General features: G+C 35.8%; 1 pseudogene; it reads right to left on the reverse strand.

The window, feature by feature from the left end:
- Positions 1-581: 581 nt before the first annotated feature.
- On the reverse strand, positions 582-17654 carry LOC142338409 (organic cation transporter protein-like; annotated as a pseudogene).
- Positions 17655-22929: the final 5275 nt, after the last annotated feature.

Raw genomic sequence — 22929 nt, forward strand, 5'->3', positions numbered from 1 at the left:
CGCTTCGGTAAATTCGTTTTAAATCAAAAGAAACGGTCGTTTTTACTATACAAAAATTGTGTTTTTTTGTTTATGATGTAGTCAAAGGTTATGATGGCATTTTAATCTCACAAATTTCAAGCGTAACTCATGGAGACAGTTTCTTCGAAAATAAGTGAAAATTGTTAAATTTTCTTTTTTAGCTCATTTATAGTGCAAACTGAGCAAATGTGATTTTTCGCTTGCTTTTTTGCTTAAAAAGTGCGGTTAAAAATACCGAATCTAAGAAATCGAACATACCGATGACTCCTAAAGTTGAAAAACCGAACAATCCGACGATACAAAACAAAAAACATAAAGGCTTTCGCCGTTTTGATCAGCTAAACCGACCTTACGTCAATTTCTGAACAGGGTTTAGCTAACTTACCATCCATCTTTAACGCTGTTTGTAAGATCTTTGCAACAGTTTTGACAACAAATTGTTTCTATTCGACACAATAGTTTTCCGATGGCAACAAAACTTTGCAAGTGTAATTTCAAAACTTTGTGCAAGATCTACGAATATCAGCGTTGAAAATATTTCATCGTCTTGTAGTAAAATTATAAATTATCCTCTGTTATTACAAATATACAAACTTAATCGACTGTAGTTATAATTTCAAGACATGGTCAGTTTTCAATCATAGGTCCTTTTTCATATTTCGTGCAAAACACATTACCCTCCTCCATAGTATTTGCAAGTCGCTTCCCTCTCGTCTCGGGCAGGAAAAATGTGCCAATCATAACGGAGAACGCGAACAAACTGTAAAATAACAATGGCAACGGCACCCAAAACGTACTTAGTAGCCCCACGTATGGTATTGCAAGACCTGTAGCTCGTGCCATCATTGATCCGAAACCCAGACCCGAAGTCCGCACAACAGTCGGCATCAAATCGGCCGTCCATTGATAGCAAAGTTGGAAAAATATTTGTAAACATACTTTTCCTGAGAACGCGAAAAATAAAATTACATATTTCCAAGACTGTGGAACGAAAATTAAAACTGAAAATGTAGTGCCTACAAAAAATAAACAGGAAAGTACGATTGGTTTTCGGCCGAGAACCTCAACAAAATAGCCCCAATTATGCAACCTAGAAAACTTCCGAAACCCTGTAGTAGTGCATAAATGTGAACATTCTGCTTGAATAACGACGCGCCGAAAAGGACTCCGTAATATAAACAGTTAACACATACCCAATGCAGCGCCAAAAGAATCATCCTAACAGCCAATCGTCGATATTTGAAAATGTCGATGACAGAATATTGCCTTTTTGATGCCTGCGTTGAAACTTCTTTCGTGTCGGTTGCATTCGTTTCGTCAAAGTTGAAAATTCTTTTTCAGGTCAGAAATGCAAGTTTTGACAAACGATTCTTTTCTAACACCTTTTTTGGAAAGATTATTTAGGATTTCTTCGGTTTCATCTGACAACGGCGTTCCGCTAAATTTGGCGGCCGAGCGTATAATTTCCGAAGCTTCTTCGTACCGTTTTCGGGTCCACAGCCATCGAGGGCTCTCATGTATACAAAACGACAGAATCAAATCCAAAAAAGCGATAAAAGAGTACGCCAGAACCAAATGCCTCCAGTTGGGAAAAAGTAGCGAGATTCCAACACCTGCCATAATTCCGACTCCAAAAAGAATGCCAAGGTACTGGCCAGCAATTGCTCGGAAATCGGATTTGACAGTCTCGAAGTATATACGAAAATGCATACCCATGTACTTATAGACGTGCCGCTGATAAAGGACCACGCGACAACGTGGCCAGTGTAGGTTGTAGAAAGAGCCATTAGGACTCCCAAATATGCTGCCCATGAAGTAGGATATTCTGATCCATTTTATTCGGCCTAACCGGTCGCTCATGAATCCAGCCACAACCGAGCCGATTAGAAGACCTGCCAAAATGAAAAAATTCCCGTTTTGCCAATTCGTAGTAATCATACAAGGTGATAAATAAATTATGAAATACATCACCTACTCTATTTGTAATATATAATGTGATACAAGGATCAGACAAAGACAATATATGTCTTTATAAGAGTCATCCGTTAGTTCTTCTCTTGTTTCATTCAATTCTGCTTTGGTTGGCCTATAGTTTGAAGATTCCCTTGTCGAATTACCCCTGATTACCCCCAAAATGATGTAAGAGTAGGTGGTAAATCTATGTAAACTTAGAGGGGTAATGGAGGGTAATGAGGGGTGGTGGGGTGAATTTTAAGATTTTAAGCCCCAATATTACCCGGCAAAAAGATTTAAGATTAGGGGGTAAACTTAGGGGGTAAACGATGTAAGATTAGGGGGTAATGCGGGAAAGTTTTAGATTTTACCCCAAAAAGATGTAATATTAGGGATAATTTTAAAGAAGTAATACCCTCAAAAGCATGTAAAATTATTGGGTAACTCTGAGGGTAAAACATTATAAGGTAAAGTTTTAATGGGGAGTAACGGCGAATTGTTAGGTTTTAACACCAAAATTACCAACCAAAAAGATGAGGGGGTAATTTTTAAGGGGTAAAATGATGAGAAAGTGAGGTTGTAAAATATTTAATTCATATACATGGGATGGTAAGTATTCAGCAAGCATGGGTGGTATGAGGGTAGGGCGAACTGGCTCACGGGAAAGAGGTTGTGGGTTCAAGGCGGTCACTCTGCGACTATGGAGGTAACACGATGTAAAAGTGGGGCTGCCAAAGGGGGTAAAATGATGCAAGAGTAGGGGTTAATGGGAGCTAAAACGATGCAAGAGTCGGGTTAATGGGTATAAAAACGAGACAAGAGAGAGAGAGAGAGAGAGAGAGAGAGAGAGAGAGAGAGAGTGAAGAGCCCGTCAACCCCCTACTCTTGCACTGATTTAACCTCGCGTCCCGTCCCCCACCTAACTTTAATCTTGCGTCGTTTTACCCCCATTAACCCCGACTTCTGTATCATTTCACTCCATAACTACCACACTACTCTTGCATCATTCTACACTTCAAATTAACCCCACTATTCTTACAGCACTTTACCCCCTGCCCCCATTACCCCCGCCCCATTACACCCCCCCCCCACACACACACACAAACACACAAACACACACAAACACACACACACACACTTGCATCAAATTTTTCCCCAAAACAGATGAGAGATTAGGGTGTAATTTTAGTGGGTAAAACGATGTAAGGTATGAGGGAGTAACGGGGAGTAAGAGGGAATTTTCATATATCAACCCCAAAAAAATTTAACATCCCGCCCCGAAAAAAACTAACCCCAAAAAGATTTTTAAATAGCGGGTAAATTTAAGAGGTAAAACGATCAAAGATAAGGTGTTAATGGGGAATGGGGAGTAAATATGAATTGTTAGATTTTAACCCCAAAATTACTATCCAAATAGATGAGGGGGTAATTTAGAGGCCAAAAAAGATGCAATAGTGAGGGATAAGAATGTTTATTTCAGTTACATGGGATGGCTAGTATGAGCAGACGTCGGTGGTCTCATGGCTAAGACGCACTGGCTCATGGAGCAGAGGTTGCGGGTTCAAAGTTGTCACTCTGCAACTATGGAGGTAACACAACGTATGAGTGTGGCCAGCCAGTGGAATGGGGCAAGAGAAGGGGTTAATGAGGGTAAAATTATCGATCAGTGGTGGTAATGGGGGTGAAACGAGGCATTAGTGAGGCAGTAGTGAAATCTTGCATCGTTTTGCCCCCACCCCTTACCCCCTACTATTGCCTTGTTTTACCCCAATTCACCCCTATTCGTGATTTGTTCTATCCTCCATTACTCCCTACTCTTGCATCGTTTTACCCTCCCCCTATTACACCACTACGCTTGATCATTTTACCCCTAAAAAACTCCTACTCTTTCACCAGTTCCCCTCCCCCCAACAACCCCCGTTACCCCCCCAACCCACACTTGCATCGAATTACCCTATTTCCCCCAAAATAAATGATGTCAGAGTTTTGAGGTGAATTGGCTAAAAGTTCTCCCGGTTGACCCCCTGATTTCACTTCTTTTTGGGGTGGAAATTCGACACGGCAAATTCGACGAGGGTGCAAATTGTGATTTTATATTTAGGTTCTCATCATTTTTCCAATTATTTTCATTTTTTGATAATTGTTGACCTCAATTTGTATTTTTTAGTGGTTTGATAAAATATCTGAGATCACTGAGATCAAAATATATTCTCTGCGTTGGCTTTGTATGATCAGCAGGAAACCATATATTGGTAAATGGTATTGTACGAATACGAGGAAAATGTTAGCATCTGAGACGAAAATTGAAAACTTATTATGACTTATATGGTGCCAAAGAAAAGTTACGAAACTTTGTACGGCGCCGAATAAGGCCACATTAAATTTTCTATGGCATTTTATTCAAATTTTGTATTATGCAATTTCAAAATTCGGGCCTCCTAAAAATGGTTTAAAATATACCTCTCATCTCATTCGGGTTTTTTTCAATACTTTTTAACACCAATCTTTCATTTACAATTTCTCTCACACACACACACACATATATATATATATATATATAAATATTTATATATATATATATATATATATATATTAATTACGTTCAAATGAGTGCGGAATTTGGGGTCACTTTATCTTTCCTAAACCTATAAAATTCCAATAGCAGAAAATCATACCCCTTAAATGAATTTCCACGCAAGCCTTCCACCAAAGCCATTCGGAAAATTTTTTGCGCTAAAAGTTTCTTAAGCCTGATAGCCATTGCAACTGATAGCAAGTGTAGCAAAAGTTGTTCAAATTTGTTTCATACACTTTTAAAAATACAAGACAGCTGTTCAGATTTTTATACTCCGTACTGCCTGTAGTTCAAAGCTCCTAATGGGAAAAAATTAAATTTGAGTTGATATTTATATTGAATGTTTCTATTGAGGAATTGACTTAAAATCAAAGCCTTGTTACGCAATAAAATTTCTAAATTAATTCCTTTTTCAAAGTTTCAGATCTGAGCGCGCAAATATATTGGAAAATTCTGTACGAATGACTGATCATAACACTCTTATGCTAAAATATGACTATTTTTACCATTACAAAAAACAGAAGTTAAAAGGAATTTTATTTTAAAGTGCTTATTGACAGTGTTTTATTACCTTGTCCTGAGTTGCGCTTCATGCAAATGAGGTTTAATGATATTCAAAATTCACATAATTCGTCCGAAACCAAAAATTTTTTTATGACTCCTTTGTCGTAAAGTAGCGATCATACAGATACTAAAACTTTGAAATTGATTATCTAATCTTTACTCAGTATAAGACTGATTCAAACTATAAGACTTGTTCAGCGCTCAGATATATTGCAAATATACTAATTTGTACATCTGAATTAGAAAAGACATCCGCAAAAAAATCTATTCAAAAATATATATCTGAAAATTTTAGTGATTTTTATTCGGATAATTGCTGCCAGTCAGTGCAAAACCAATTTAATGAAATATCATAAGTGCTATCACACATGATTATACTCGAAACCTCAAACCTATGTTCAAATTTTTCGAAATTTTTTTATGAATTTTGTTTGAAAAGACTGTCAATTTATTTTGTACATGGTCCTTACGCAACTCTGTTCCAATACTGAAATTAAGATCTACTATTGGAATCTAATCAATCCGTGGTGATCGCTTACTTAACAGAAAATCATCTTCATTGTCACTGGATAATAGTATTGTAAGGAAAAAAATTTCAGAATAAAAAATTTTTGCTGAAATGGTTTTTAGATCTAAAAAAATTCACAGCACAAATCAATATAGCAGAAATTTTTTATGGAACAATTCAAGAAAGATCTTGGACAAATATATTATGTCTCGATGAGTTGGAAAGCGTTTAAATTCAGTAATTAATGTTCATATTTGTTATTTAAAAAGTAATTGTTAGCTATTGATTAATGACAACTCAAGAAAATGCACGCTGACTAACATGTGTATATTTATATAGCATCTGGGAACATACAGTGTTCAATTTTTTACTAGGCCTTATACAATCTGAATTAATCCCAAGTAAAGGTCAAACAGAAATTGCAAAATTAATTTAAGGCATTCAACTCTGACTTTTCAGCAAACAAGTGGAGGTTTCAAAAAAGGTCACATTTTGGGCAAATATACAATTTTCCAAAAATTTACGCTGAAATATTAGTTTTGAAAAATAAGTTACACTGCAGGACAAATTATCAATAGAATTGCTTTGCATTTTTTCGATAAAACTACTCTGGCTCTATCAATATTATTCATGATGTTTTTGTAGTCGTACAATTATCATATGAATTATTTAAGTCATATAGGTATCATATTTGTTCATTGTATCAGTACGAAGAACCCGCATATACAATTTCTTAGTATTCATAAATGGAGCATAAATGAGTTCATACAGTCTCAGTATAAGCTTCTGCAAATACTTTTCTCCCACGATCTACCACGGCGATCATATATTTGATACATTTTTTGACTTCATACAGCGCTCATGAATTAGTTATTTGAGTCACACAAGGATCGTTCTGTGAAACTGTGTGACATATAGGTTCCTTGAAAGAAAAAAAGATGGCTACACATTAGTTCAATATTTTCTCTACATTTTTAAAGCTTTCACTAGTTCAGGAGCAACATGCCATATTGCTGTGCGTATACTGACCTAAAAAGTAGCAGCTGGCATGCACTTCCAGTAGGATTTCTTTGTCACACACAAGATTGTATGTTTCCTGCAGTGATGATGAGAGACCAGTGCCAGAGTAGTTGAAATGAAGATCGTCATAATCGCATTGGTACTCACAGGGATCCACAGCTATTGCAGGAACCTTAAAAGATTTAAAAAAAACGAGGGCTAAGGCGCTGTTGACTAAAAATTGTTTATCTTTCTCTCTTTGTCTTAAAAATCATTGTTGTCATTAATAATTTAATCAATTCATAAAATTTCAACTTCAGTTGATCTCCGAATATTATGGTCTGGATATTATGGTCTGGATCTATTATGCTCTTTTTCCTAAAATTTCAACTTCAGTTGATCTCCGAATATTATGGTCTGGATAACGGTCTGTTCATTCATGCCAATGGTGGCCAAGGTCTGTTCGGCCTGACCAATATGGTTGGTCTGGAACCCCCTGTCCGCGACCTAGGTCGGTCTGGCCAATACCTGTCTTGGGTCGCGGACCTCATCCTGTGTATCCACTTAAATCGCTTTACTAAGATATCATCAAAATCGTTTCTTCAATATGATCGAATAGACCAACAAAATTCGGTTTTCAATTTATTTTAATTGCTTATCTCAGCCAAATTGTTACTTTTCCCCGTGATGAGGTTCTAAACACTTTCACCGTTCAACACACCCCTGCAATCGGCTTTTTAACATAGATAACATAGATAAAAGGGTTCAAGTCACATCCTGGGATAGTTAGGTGATCAGAAGCATCAAGCGATCTCAGGCAGATTTCGTTGATAACCAGGAAGACTCAAAATAGAGATGATTCAAAAAGAAGGCTGGTAGGCTGCTCTACGTATAACAGATTTTTTTTCCTTTTTTTCATGATTAAAGGTTAAATTTATATATATAATGGATTAATAAAAATCTTTGTTATCAAACTTTGATTCAGAATCAAAAGTCTTTTCCTCATTAAAAGTTCAAATAGGGAATGTTTGTTTTGTTGAAGAATTCTTCATTCTTCTCAACCGCTCTCTATAACATCAGTCATGTTCCCCTTAAATTTCAGAATTCTTCTCTTTTCAATCTTCACTGAACACTTGAAATTTATTTACGTTCTCCCCGCTCGTTGGGTGAGACAATACTTACAAAAACGAAGGTCCCCTCTCATTGGTGGCACCTCACCTCTAAAATGACCCCACTCTTCTTGGAGTTCACAATGATTGTGCTCAAAGTAGAATTTGCCCAAAAACATTGCAACAGTCGGGGTTAGGGGACTCGTGCAAGCAACATGGTAGCCAGCCGATCCTCGTACAATCACAACGAAAACCGACTGAACCAATCTATCAAAAGCGATAGCACGTCCATGCTACTGATAATTCCTGCTTTAAGCTAACAGAGAGTTTTGCGCTTCAACGTTTTCTTGAGAGTAACTGACAGACCGCCCAATGAATCAACAGCAAGAAGAACAAACAAAATGCCTTGCTCAGAGCAACTATTTTCGTGTTGTGCATACTTTTGCTCTTCGGCCGCTTCAATCGCGTAACCAGACTGCTCTGCCGCATGATTTATAACGTTTGGTTGCAGTGGAGAAGTTACGGTGACGTCTAGAGCAGCTGAACGGCCTAATTTCCATGAAGGCAGAAATGTTTTGCCAGGGCGAGAACTGTTTCCAGCAATAAAGTTCCGTTTTTCGATGACTGGGGACAGGATAGCTGCTGCGTAAGCTGATGCATTACGGGCACAAACCCTATCATGCCGTGAATTGCATCCCCCTTTCCGTGACAAATGACGGCGTGGTCACCAAAAATGTCAAGGGTCCCAGACCCGCAGTAAGGGCATTTTCTTTCATCTTCGTAAACTGCAATCCCTAGTCTGCACTTGACACTAAATTGAAATTCACTGGGACTGAGATGGAGACCTAAAACAGAAACTGGAGGTGCCGCAAGCTATGCGCCTGACTGAGTCAAACAGAGTGATTGCAGTCTTGCTTTCTCCCTGTTTGGCGACTGATTTCTTAGCAGCTCAGACAATTATTCAGTATCTACAGCTTCTTGAATTTTCTTCTGTGTGTAGGAAGTCAAGTTGAAAGGTTCAAGGCTTAAATAGAGTTCTTTAAAAACTCCCCTATCTGAAGTGCGCTGGTTTGTAGTTTTCTGAATCAAGTCATCAGAAGCTAACACTGAGCCCACATATACGGCCCTGTATTGCTCTTGCGATTGTCGCACTCCGCGGCCAGAAATGTTTATCGGCAAGTTTCACTGCTTCCATGCATTGTCACAGGTGACAGTACCTATGTTTTGATCTAACGCATCCCGTGGGCCGGAATCCAAGACTTTTAGAACATTGATTAGATTTCTTGTCGTCGTGATAGTGCTTAGAGAGTAGACTAACCTTGGTGTCTCTAAGCAATAACGAAGTATGCCGAGAGCACATTGAGGATCAGCCAGATAACTCAAATTCTCCAAGAGCGACACATTCTTTTGAACACGTTTCTGCAAGCAAGAATAAACAAATTCTGCTGATCCGGCAGTGGCACCCAGTACTTCAATACCACTGCCCGTATTTCTTGTAACTTCTTGATCAACTGAGGGTAGATCTACAATTGACCGGAGTTTGCACTTGTTTTTACTCAAATACAGACCCCTTTTTGGACCTTAATTGTCTAAGATATCGAGCATTGTTTGGATTTGATCTTCGGAACCTGCAAAGAATCCATCGTCCAAATACCAAGTGTGCTGGGCAAGATTTGGAACCGCGTCTCTTGTTTTTTCTTTACAGGCCATAACGTCAACGAAAAGAGAAGTGAACCCAGGGGGTCTCCTGTTTGAACAACCGATTCACCTTGAAGACTGCTGTTATTATACAATAATGGAACATGCTGAGAGTAGCAAAAATTTGTGAAGACTGCAATTCATGGTATGAAATCGCATGCTGCTTGCAGTAAGTGTGAACGTATAACCGAATTAAGGGCATTTCGGAAGGCAATTTGAAGCACTTCTTCCTTAGAGTCAGCGTTTAGGATCTTTGCTTAAGTGAATTTCGCAGCGTTGATGATTGCTTCCGCACCTCCGCTGACTCCAACCTCTAGGTGAATGGTATCCAACTACTCAATTGCATCTGATTTTGCTTCTTTCACAAAATATTTATCAATAAAGCGCCTCAAGATTTCACTGATATTTATTGGGCGTACTCCTCCTTTCTTTTTGTATAGAGCGGTGAGCCATGCGCTGCAGATGGCGATTGAAACAATTGAAGAATTTACACCTGCTTACAGTTTTTACAAACCTTGTTATTGCTTCAAGGGTGGATTCAGAGTGGTCGGGAGCAGTACACTCTACTGCGTGTAATTGATGTTCTGGATACATCTAGAATCAGCTGCAGTGTACTTGCCGAAAATTTTCAATTGTTCAAAAACTATGTTTTCGTTAAATTGATACGCACTTGATGCAACATTATCAGGTTGGAGCAAGGTTGGAGGCGCTTCTTTGGGATGTAGCTCTTCTAGTACTTTCAGAGTAGCTCTTATATTAGGCGCAGGTGCCTCAGACGACAGGATTTTTCCAGCGCGACCAAATTTTTCCTGCAAACATAGACTCTTAGCTCTGCTGGCTAATTCTTCTATTCCTTTTGTGGAACTTCTCTTCGCTTGTTTCATTGACAAAGCTTCTGTCCAAAGGTTTGCATATTCACCCGAAATCCATCGATCGATGCGATCGGAGAGCCTCTGATCCTGATTTCGTTTATGCTTCTTACCTCCCCGGTTGCTCGCACGCAGGATGTACTTCGAATCTGAAAACAGTTTCTGCCAAATTAGTTCGTCATCTGGTGTTTTGGCACAATTATCCAGGATGCTGGTTAGCAGTTGTGACCACTTAGCTATCACAGAACGTTTCCAGATTAATATTTACGCACAATACAATATATAAGTTCACTGAGAAGGTTAATGTCGCAAGGTTTTCTTACACCAAAAAATTTCACAGGCGCTGAGAAATTTTTTTTGAAAAAATGACATTTAAAACATTTGATTTATTTTCACGGTTAAGCGCAATTAATTTATTTTTGCGATTTGTAGGTACAATTATAATCAGTTTGGTAACTGTCAACATACTCAAGTTTTCCAAATATTTCGTCTTCAAGGATATTGCACGCACATCATCATTCATCCTGTCTTTGCATTTCGCCTTCATCAGAATCAATAATTGGAAAGACTCAACTATTACAGGCACTGAAAGTATCTACTGCCGTTGGATTTCAAGTCGGCCATCGCCTATGGAATCACTTATGGGATTATTTTTATCGTAAGAAGCTCTAACTTTTCCTAACGATTAAACACGTTTGAAATGAAAACCATTTTGACAAATTTAGTTGGTTAATGGACGCTAGTCAAAACAATAAATCCAAAAATTGTCAGCACCGAAAAAAAATAAAATGTGAAAATTAAATAAACGTAAAACGCACTTCATCAGACGTTTCTGCTATTAAAAATTTGGTGTCCCGCTTTTTCACCCCTATTCATTTAACCCCCTATCATTTAACTCCTCTATCTTTTAACCCCTCTATTAGTCTAAAAATTTACATTTCACTTTGCAGTAAGCTGTTCGAGGTCCACAAAACTTCCGGGAGCCCTTCAGAATTAGAAAAGATTGTCGGTTTTGGCAAGAAAACTCTTTGGACTTTCCGCAAATGCTTCCTGCTTTCAAAGACTTTGCTCAATTCCATCCCCATTAGAAACGACCATAATTACGAAATCAGGAAAAAAAATTATTGCAACAATATCAACATCATTAAAGAAATCAACAAAATTTAGATCGTGTAAAAATATAATTTGTCATCAGTTTGATATCACAATTACCAACTAAAAATGCTCTGAATACCCACCCCAAGCAAAATAAACAAAAACACTACCTTTTGGTTTATGAACACACAATTGATGGTCCTCCTATTTTTCTTTGACTTTATCGCTCAGCTGATAGTATTGCAATCCAGGAAACCAAATAATAAATTTTCAAAAAAAAACAATTTTTTTGGTGCTTAGTAAGCCTCAATAACGAAACCAATTTAATAATACAACTTGATCAACAGTAATAGCGACTTTGTGATTACCAAAAAGGGAAACTACACTATTTGAATCGTCCTAAATCTGCAAAAACGAAACTTAAATTGAATAAATCTGATCAAAGGATAAAATTTTAAAAAACTTGTAATTTAATATTTAACATGGCGGCTCGTTAATGTGTGTTCGCACATGATATTCGATCATCTACATTTTTGACGTGATTGTCAACGAAATGAAGAGATAACAAAAATAGATGTATAAGTTTAAAGCAATCGCTACACAACATATCTACTAATTGAATTACATATTGCCATGCCTCATTACAGCGCCAAAGAAATGTGACATTAAACAGACTACGAGACAAAAAAAGCAAACAACAAAATTAGCAAAACGAAAATTTCACGGCAAAAACTGAAAATCTAAATTTAAAAGCACGTAGTAACAACGTCAAAATGCAGTCAGATAAAACCTTATTTACTCAAATTTACTTTCTCCTATCTGTGGATGGAAAGTTTCCTTAAGGAGACTGTGTAGCAAGTCAACAAAGAAAACGATCAATGAGGCGAAATTCAAAAATTAGTCAACATTTTTTAAACCAAGAAAATTCAAAATCCTTAAAAATCATTAGCTTTTAACTAAATAATCTTTGATAATTTACTAAAATGTTATTACAAAACCAAAGGAAACAGTCTTTGTGTAGATTAAGCCATAGAAATGAACTAAAGAAAAACTTTAAAATATTACAAACGATTTGCGAAAGCACAAATTATTGCTACCATTAAAATCATTAGCTATTATCTGAATATTATGTATTTTCCATTGAATTATTAGTTCTAATATTTCAGTTGAAGGAATTATACTGAGATATTAACTAAGTTGATTTGGGCCACATTTGAAAACCATTGGTATCTGTTACTACTCGATTGTTCTGAAAGAAGAGAAAAAGAAACGCAAAAAATTACCACTCAAAAATCGTTTATAGAAAAGCATATTGTCCAACAAACAATGCATCGGCGACAAAGAATATCAGTAGATATGTTATTTTTTGAAACACAAGAAATTGGATGTTACCTCTCATTGATGAAAATAAGTTACAATTTGACGAAAAGAACAACAAAAACCAGATATTGTGAAAATTATTTAAAAATGTATATCAGAAACTTTAAGACCAAAAGCTACGAACTCAAAGTTTCGGGTAACATATTTATTTCAATCCTCAATTACAAGCTTAAGAGACTTGTCAGCAGTTTACGGCTAACTAAAGAACAAAAACGGGCAAAAACCGCAATTTCAAGAAAAAAATTGAGCGAGAAAAGTGTGGAAGGCATTAAAGAATGAGGTTTTCACTAAAAACTTTTCTATGTTCAAAAAATTTTTAACAATAATGCAATAACTCTTTTTTATCAATATAATTTAAAAAAATCAAATATGAACAAATACATTAGAGCCACGAAATTTTTGAGAAAACTCGTAGTGTCAACGCCATTAAATTCATAAGCGTTCAACGGAATCCACTAAATACACGAAATTATGCCTCCATGCGGCAACAAGTTTTTTTGTCATTCATATTTGATCAATATGACCTTACAAGAAGTTATTGACGATGAAAACAACAACAAAACAGGCAAAAACTAAAAATTCAGTAGAAAAGTGCCAGAAGAAAGTGTCGAAGAAAGTTTAATCATAAGCTCTTCTCTGAAAACTTTATCTATGATCCGTTGAACGTCTTTCGTAAACCAATGGGAACTACCAGTAATAGGATAATCTGATAAGATTTTAAAAGGATCCAAAAATAAGAAAAAGTACCCAAAAATTAAAAAAAAATTATAAACTAGTGGCCTTGAAGTTTTTAACCTAATAGGTAGAAAATAAAGCCACTAACAAGATTATTTTTAGCTGGAGTAGAAATTAAAAAAACCATGTAAGTACTAGGGTTGACAAACAGTTCGCGAAAATAAATTTAGGAATGGTCAATTTTGAGAAAAAAAATTCGAAAAACTATTTTTAAAGTCTTAACAGCCTTTAAACTCAAAAGCATTGAATGGAGGTCAATAACTACGCTCAAAAATAACACGAAGGCGGGAAAAAATGTTTTTCTTGCATAGTTAATCAATAATACATCACAATAAGTCCTAAGACTCAGAAAAAGCAACGGTGAAAACCAAAATTCATTAGAAAAGTGCGAGAAGAAAATTTCGAAGCCATTTAAACAATTAGCATTTCTCTGAAAACTTTATCTGTGATCCACTGAATGTCTTCTTTATGCCAATGGCATTAAAAGAATATTTGGATAATGTGTATAATATTTGGATTAAATGATAAGAGTTCAAATGTAACCAATAATACGAAAATATCAATTTTTTTTTAATTTTGAATTCTTTTATCACGGAATTCATTAAAGCAAAATTTGGAAGATAAAACCGCTAAAGAGATTACTTTTAGTTCCATTAGGAAGCAAATGGATTCTATCAAAACTTAGACTGACTAACAGTTCACGAAATTTTTAAGATTGTTTAAGGTTCAACAAAATTTTCGAAAAATTATCTTTAAATACTTAACAGTCATTAAATTCAATAATTTCCGACTGAAGTCAATAAATACCTTCAAATATGCCCCAATGGGAGTATAGGGATGTTAATCATGCATAGGTGATCAATATGACATCCCAACAAGTCTTATGTCTATGAAAACAATAACAACAAAAACAGGTGAAAAACCAAAAATTCAGTAAAAAGTGCTAGAAGAAAAGGTCGAAGCTATTTAAACCGTAAGCTTTGCTCTGAAACTTTTATCTGTGATCCACTGAGGGTTAATTAAGCCAATAGGAGCTGTCATTTTTGGATACTGTGATAAGATTTCAAAAGTAACGAAAAATACGGAAATATCCAAAAAAAATTTCAAAAAGTTTTTGAAATCTTGTGTCATTGAACTGACATAACTAAAAATTAGAAAAAAAACTAGCCAGATCAAATTTGGTTACAGTAAAACGAAAGAGGCTACTGTCATCGCAGAGTCTGACTTACACTTCACGATAATAAGTTTAGGATTGGTTAATGTTCGAAAAAAATTTCCAAAAAATTATTTTTAAAGTCTTAACAGCTTTTAGCTGTCCCCTCAAATCACTAGATATGTTCACTTAAATCTCATTATGGAAAATATTCCACTGTTAGTCAATGATTTCGTGCCATAAGACTGCAAAAAATTAGTAAAACTTCAAAAAGGAATTCAAAATTTCTTTTGAAATTAGAAAAACTCAGAGTCGAAGCCAAAAAATGAGCAATTCTTTGAAAACGATTTTTTTTGTTCACTCGGTTTCAGTTGACTGTAAAGGAGGTTTGTCATTAACGGAATCGCGATATTAAAAGTGACTTGTCTCTAGGTCACTTAAAAAAGCAAAAAAATAAGTAGAAAAATTTTATAATAATAAAAGAGCTCTCAAATAGAATTCAATTTTTTTTGATATTGAACCCCCTATGGGACCAAAACTAGTCTTTTTAACGCCTTTAGTCTACTAGGAACTCAAAATTGTGTCATTTTCCAGCAAGAAATTAAAGTTTGAATTACTATAATTATAGAAAATATCTTAATTTGAAGAAAAATCACACTAAAAGTGAACAAATATCCCGTGTTCACACAAAATTTCCATCCTCGATAACTCCTCGAAAAAAAAACGAAAATCAATAAACCTTTTTAATTTTGAATTCTACGCTGGACCAGCTTTTCAATGATACCACTCACATTTCTCTGCGATGAATATATCGATCGGCCAAAATTGACTGAACAAAAAAACCCATTTGAGTATATAGTTGCTCCCCCCCCCACAAGTGAGGTCGGAACAATAAACAGTATTTTACTGCTTCACACGTCAGCTTGGTTATCAAGGAGTTATCACATATTCGGTTTAGCACAACTAAATATATCTGATTTAAGGAAATTCAAAATTTTGTGTATGTCAATGTTTATCCGGTCAAAAAACATCAGCAACCTCAGATTAAAAACTAATGAACTTTGAACGTCAACCAACAAACTGGACATGGAGCTTTAAAAAATTAGAAAATATCAAAAGCTGAGCACACAAATTAAAAATTTTCATCTAACGTCAGCGAATATTTTTTGTCTCAGAAATAATTTGAACACCAAACTTTCAAGCTAGCTATGTTGATGGGAACACAAAAAATTATTGTACTGCATGTAATTTTTGAGCGTTCGATTGGCAAGCGGTCATAATAAATTTATTGCGGATAGAGTTTCTTCTATCTGAAAACTTTGAAACTATAAACCAATATTTTATGTCAAATTTAACAAATAAACAAGGACAAAATATAAAGATCCATGGACACCATTCAAATTATCCTCTTCCCCCTTTTTTAAGGAAACTGGAAAATCCAGTTTTTGTCAGGAAAAAGCATTACACTCCAAAATTATCTATTTCATCAAAGTTTCAGTTGGTTGAAGAAAGGGAAAGAATATGAATTATTTAAAGTTCATTGAGTAATCTATTATTTTTGACAAATCACTAATTCTTCATTTCTTCGTAAAACTAAAAATATTAGATCCTCAGACGACTAAAAATTATACAATTGTATGAAAAAGTAAACTTCGAGCTGACGTAGCCAAATTTAGGATGAAAATAGGAACGAATCTTGTTCAGAAACTGAGAAAATTAGTCAGAGACATTAGCATCGATAACTGGAGTTCTTTAAAAATGATGATGGTTGGAGTGCTGGCTTTAAAATAGCACTGATTTAAAATGGCATATATTGGCCCGTTATGCCTCAAAGGATTCGAGAAATACTCTAGACAAGAAAAGCAGTAGTAAGTCCTCCTTTTTTAAAAAAAATGTGCAAACAATGACTCAATAATTATAACATGATTTTAACCATTTTCTCTCAGAAATAGTTAAAAGGGAGGCAAATAAACAAAAAATACAATCTTAAAATTGATCAAAAATGTGATAAAAATGGTCAAAATGAGACGAAACGTTCGAAATTATATAGCTGACCTACTTTTTAAAAATATTCTTGTATTCTTGAAAAATCTTTTTGCAGTGAAATTTTACAGGAAGAGAATTTGTGGGAAACATGTGGGAACAATTTGGTTTTTCTTATAGTTTAATTATCATTGCTTTTGTACATAATATCTGAAGTCAATTTTGACATGAGATTTTTATGTGATTCCACAGCGCGGTTGCATTTCAAAAGTACTCTATAGCAATGGTGAAAGTTTGTTTGATAAGCTTGTCAAAAGTCGATAATTTGTCCGATTAAATATAGCTATTTCATATTTAGGTTGTTTTTATTGCGGTTATTTAGGTTATTTAGGTTGCTGATATTTTTCCTTATTTTCCTTACCTGTTCTTGCGAGTAAGCATATATGTGTTAAACTGTTAAAATGTGTTACAATGAGTTTTTATCATTATGAAATCGCATAGTAACTCGGATGACGAAAAATGATCTGGTCCAAAGTTGGTTGAATTCGGCACGTCACCTTTGGTGCGAAAACACCATCAAAGTGCATTAGCTTGGATTCCGGACTCAAACAACCCCACATCATTTTTGACTGCGGTATTTATTAGGATTCAATGGTCTGGATATCCGTACTCACCCCACAATCCGGCTCTGCTTCAGGACACTGAGCCACAACACAACTGACTGGAACCTTCACTCGGAAAAAACTGGGCGCGATTACAAACATGCCAGTGTGAACAATTGACAAAGTCGACAAAAGCAACATCCACATTTGCCATTTCGTGGTCCATTCAGTCTCTATGAAAATATCGTCCAGCGATTCGTTCGGAACCTCTGACGGAGTTTTGAGATCCTTGTCAAGTTTGTCTCCGTTTAACATTTTAAGTCGATAATATAAGACGATTGATTTGAATCTTAACGTGAACGCAATGTTCAATGTCTTTCATCGCATAGTTAAGCTTATAATTAAATATTACCTTTCTCTTTACGGAGAGATAACTTAGTTAAGCTGACCTTGTTTGAACCGTGCATAGTTTCATACTTTATTCCGTTGGTAGAGAAACTACTGTTTTGATGAAATATTATCAGTAATCGGTCAGTTAGTTTACCAGGAAAAACAAAGAATTCCTTTGGGTAAATGTGAGTTTAGAGATTCGATCATCCGAGTATGTTTGTGTGCTTTAGGACTTTTAAAGTTGATCCAAAACTCAAACACACAGTTTAACTTTTACTTAAGACAGTTTTTCTTATGCCTCTACCATTTAATTTTGGCGTTATTGCTTTCTGAGAAGTAAGCTTTAGTGCATGGAACAACCTCACGACCGAAGGTAAGGTCGCAGAACCAAGACATGTACGGACAAAAAGAGCTAAGCTCCTAAGATGGAGACAGGGGTGAAGAGAGAACGGACCGGAGGACAGTTTTGCTCCAGATCGAACAGACTTTGCTACAACGGGGCCAAAGCAAACAGACAACCCAAGTTGTGGCGGTACACGCGACCATTTCAATTTCGTTACTTGAATATCGCGTTACCGAATAGTTTAACTATTGTTCCACCTATCGGGTTTAATCATACTTGTTCATTTATAGTTCGACCTTCTATCCTCCGCCGTGACCTTAAACATTATATAACCTTGTGCTATACGTACTGTCTTTTGGCTGCCTATGTTCAACAATGTCCAAAATTCTCATTCTATTTCGTACGTTCTAAATAAAACAGTTGCAATTCAGTTATTGTAACTTTTACTCTTTTCTCCTTATTTGTAGTAAGATATAATTAGATGACTTTGACTATCGCGTACCACTTTGGAATTATTTTGTGACACAGGTCAAGGTCCCAGACTCAAGCCACCTCTGATCAGACCGACTTGGGTCGCACACAGGGGTCATCGTGCGACCGAAATTATAGGGTCGGGAAACTGCTACGATCGTGTGATAGTCTGGACGATGGTCGCGAAGGGTCTGATCAAAAACCAAAGTCTGGACCACGGAGATCACTGAGGGCCAGGTACCATAGGCCTTGTGCAGATCGATCAAACTCTATGCCAGAGTCTCTCGGCCAGCCGAACAGACCATTGGATATCGGCCAGAACAAATAGATCAGAAAGCAAGCCACTTTGACTGTTTTTGACCGTTTTTGAAACCTCAGAAATTTTCGAACTCGACCATGATGATTTTTGACCTTTTTTGAACTTAAGAAATGATTGACCGTTTTTGTCCAACAAATTTATTTTATCGGGCTCGTAACCATTAACTGATCTGCTTATCAGGTGAAAGATTTTAAAGATTCTTCCCTTTTTCTATTGTATTTCAAGACTAGCGCTATTGTTTTGTTCTCCTTAGGCAAGTTAGTTCTTAAGTTCCAATAGTTTCTCCAGGTTCTTTCATTGTAACTAGGCAACTGCTATGAATAATGATAAACTATGACTGGGGCTTGAAAAGAATTTAAAAACGAATAAAATTTTTGCCAAATTTTTGAAAAAGTGAATCTTGATTAATAATTTTGATTAATTGATCACAAATTCCTTATCACTGAACAAAGTTTCGCACTACTATTTTCTGTTAATATTAAACGTAACAAATAGTATTAGAAACTCAACTGCAGTTCATTTTTACTTAAAAAGCGATTATTTCAGAAACTTGAGGTAATTGGTGTCTTGGTTTTCAGCTCAATTTCGCCTTATCTTAACCCTATTGTCATTTGTCGTTCACTACACTCTACTTGACAACATTATTGTACATGGCTCAGAAGATGCTCTACAGGAAGCTGAGGACTTTGCTAAAATGTTTGTAATCTACGATTGCAATGTTTTGACAGTACTTTTCACCTTAAATTTCTCGTGCTCTATTTTTCATGCAAACAGATGTAATCGATCTCAAGTTATACTTGTGTGAACAACACTTACGTTTTCCTGCTGCTAAAATTGTTAATCCTCTCAAAATTGTAAACTTAAGTGTAGTAAATAGGGGTAATCAAAAAGATATGCATAAACACAGCCTGTGAGCTTCACCTATCATTGTGTGCAAATTTGAACGAATTCGCTCACCTGGCGTGATTTCAAGTAGGTTGCAAGGTTCCTAACTTAAACTAATCACAAATTAAGAGATCAATGGACATGCCTTCTTTTTGGAGTATAAAAACTAATTGCATTTGAGTTCTTTAATTTCATGTCGGCGAAAGTCAATCCAGGCTACAGAGTAAGCAACTTTCAGAATAGTGGAAACAATTTTATGCCGATATTATGAAAAGTAGCAATCAATATAGTCATAATTTGAAAATAGAAACAATTAAAGGGGAAATGGAGCAATTCCCAGAATCGCTTTGAAGATCAGGAGCGAAATATAGTTCCATATTAATATTAGTCTGGATTGAATCAACCAATTGTTGTTGAAGCCAGAGTCCCATCAAAAGAAGACTTCTTCATTGACTTAGGCATAAATTTTTTATTTAATAAAAAAATGTGAGCAGAGTTTTGCAACACTTTTTGAGTTTGGAGTCCGAACCTATTTTGGAAACCAAACCTACTTTGACTTGTTTAATCCTATTTTAGTTTACATCCAAACTTTTCCGCCTAAATTCTTCAACCTTTAAACAAAAGGGTCAAAACATCATTTCTATAAAAACAGGAACCGCTGTAGAATATCTCTTATCGTTCCAATAGGTTTACAGTTAAAAATATGCTATTTTGACATCAATGTCTTAATTGTGTGAAAAATGATTCCGGGTCGAGAAAAATTGGAAAAATATGTAAGATAAGCGGTGGAAAGTTGTTTTTTTACCGCAAATTTTGTACCTAATTTTGCGGTGAAAGGCGGTGAATGCGGTGAAATTATGGTGAAATTACAAAAATCACCACATTTCACCGCTTACTACAGTCACCATCCTTGCACGGATTTGAACCTCTCACCTCCTGAATTTCATGCACTTCCTCTTCCACTGCGCAACGTCTCACTAAAATTTAGCATATTTGTATTGAACTTAATTCAAGTTCACTCTACTTTTTGTAAAACACATGCGTTAAACTTTTGTAAGATTAGCGGTGAAATTAAAAATTTTAGCGGTGAAATATGGTGAATTTTTGTAAGTTTACAGCTTATTCTAGTGATGAAAAAAACATAAAATCACCGCTTAAAAAACTTTTAATAAATGTATCTTAACTTCGTTGAACAAAAGACAATTCGGAGCGTTTTCTAAGCGGTGAATTTATGTTAATTCACCATTAAGTTAAGCGGTGAATTTATGTAACTTCACTGGTAAATTCAGCTGTGAAATTAAGCAATTTCGTCGCTATCAGGCGATAAAAGTTTCTTCCACCGCATTCAACGCCTGATTTATGTAATTTCACCGCATTTACCGCTTATCTTACATAATTTTGCGTTGAATGGCGGTGACACCTTGACCCGGGATCAATTGTATTTCGGTTTTCGACATTCTCAAAAAAGTTGCCATTATTTGTACATTTTCGTTATTCGGATTTTAGCTGGTAGCATTTATAATGCCAGTTCTGAAGACATTCGCTCAATTAACACCCAAACTGGTTTGTTCCTCTACTTAGAGGCAGCCAACCGATCACGTTTTATACGTCGTGTATGCGAAAAGCAATGAGCACATTTCAGTTTCTGTACCCACATGGTACTCTTGTATCTCTCCGGTACTATCTTGGGTCCAGATATGGATCCACTCCGATCTCTGTGAGTCTGCTTCTGAGCAAGACCCAAAAATTTGGAGGGGTTGGTGAACCTTTTAACTTGTAACTTTTCAGGTCATTCTCGGTAGTTTTTGGTATGTAGACACCGCATGGGATGAAATATGTATAAAAGTCAACAAAATTGGCGTGATAATCAATTGGCTCTCGGCAATTTGAAAGCTGTTCCTGTTTAATGATTAGTTCAATAATCAATTTTTTTGAAGTGATTACAGGTCAAAATTGGGCCGAGGACTTGATTTCCTCAAAATGTGTGAAACAAGGCTGACTCAGTGGCATCACTTATTGAGTCAAATAAAGTATTTACTGTGGTACTTTTTGCGAAAAATATGTCATTGTTCATGAGTCATTGTTCACGAGTCATTTAAAGTAGTTAACTTTTTGTTGTGTTCTTTCATCATCTTTTGCATTTAGAATCTATCACAACTTTTTAGGGATGATAGCTTTCTTCTTTCTATCTGCAAAAATTTGAAGCAATTAAAAGCAATTAAAGTAACTAATCTAATGTGGAACTATAAGCCCCGGATAATTATTGACATTAAAATTGCGGAAAAAAACACTCGGATAACAGTGACATTAATGTTGCGGACAACAGGAACCCGGATAATAGTGACAATGTATTCAAAAACTGCGGAAACTAGTGACGTGCAAATTTCGGAAAGTAACTGACCTTAGCGCGGATGTTACTGACATCATTTTCCGGACAATAGGGACACAAAACTGTCAGTTTTTCTCGCTTGTCATCAAATTCTGCAATCGCCGATATCTGCGACGAATATTCTTAATTTCAAGCAGACTTGAACTAGTTTCCCTCACTGGGCGAGTGGACAATATTGACATTTGCTAGCAAATTTGTGAGCTCAAAATGTAGGATTGGAGACGTAATGGATATTGAATCTAATTTAACGCAAAAATAATGGCCATTTTTGTGACCTAGCTTGTCGTAAAACAAAAACAAAAAAAAAGATGAAGAATGTTGCTTTCGCAGTCTCGATTTCAATCAATTGCATTACTTTACTTAGCCCCTATCTTGAAATATTTTTAGCTGATGTACTCAATTAAAAATTGAAGTCCCATTTTGGAAGTCCTGTGCTTTAGAGAGATCATGTGGTCGCTTCATATCATTAAAGAGTCTATTAGATATTTACTAATTAGTCAGCGCTCTGCAATCAGATCAATAGAATAACCGACGCCAATTCTAGACCAGTTGATATCTTTATGCCGAATTGAAACGCAGGACAGCCAGCAGTTTTAGATGTGACATTTTTGTGGATCCTTATGTCAGATGTGGTGATAAGTCGTGCCTATGAGTAGCAACTGTAACTAACACAATAATACGTCCCTCAAAATAGGGAACAATAAAAATTAAATTGTTATGGGAGTCAAAAAACAGAAGCCATGAAGCCAGTTTAAAGAATTTGAAATAAAGCAGGAACGCGAACGAGAGGGATATATAGACAAATAGTCGATGGAGCTTCGAGTAGTACTCGGTTATTTTAAATTCCTTTTGCTTCGTAATTAATGAATGTAACATTTACCAAGATAA

This window comes from Convolutriloba macropyga, chromosome 4 (assembly GCF_964194025.1).
Source record: "Convolutriloba macropyga chromosome 4, txConMacr16.3, whole genome shotgun sequence".
NCBI classification, from domain to species: Eukaryota; Metazoa; Xenacoelomorpha; order Acoela; family Convolutidae; genus Convolutriloba; species Convolutriloba macropyga.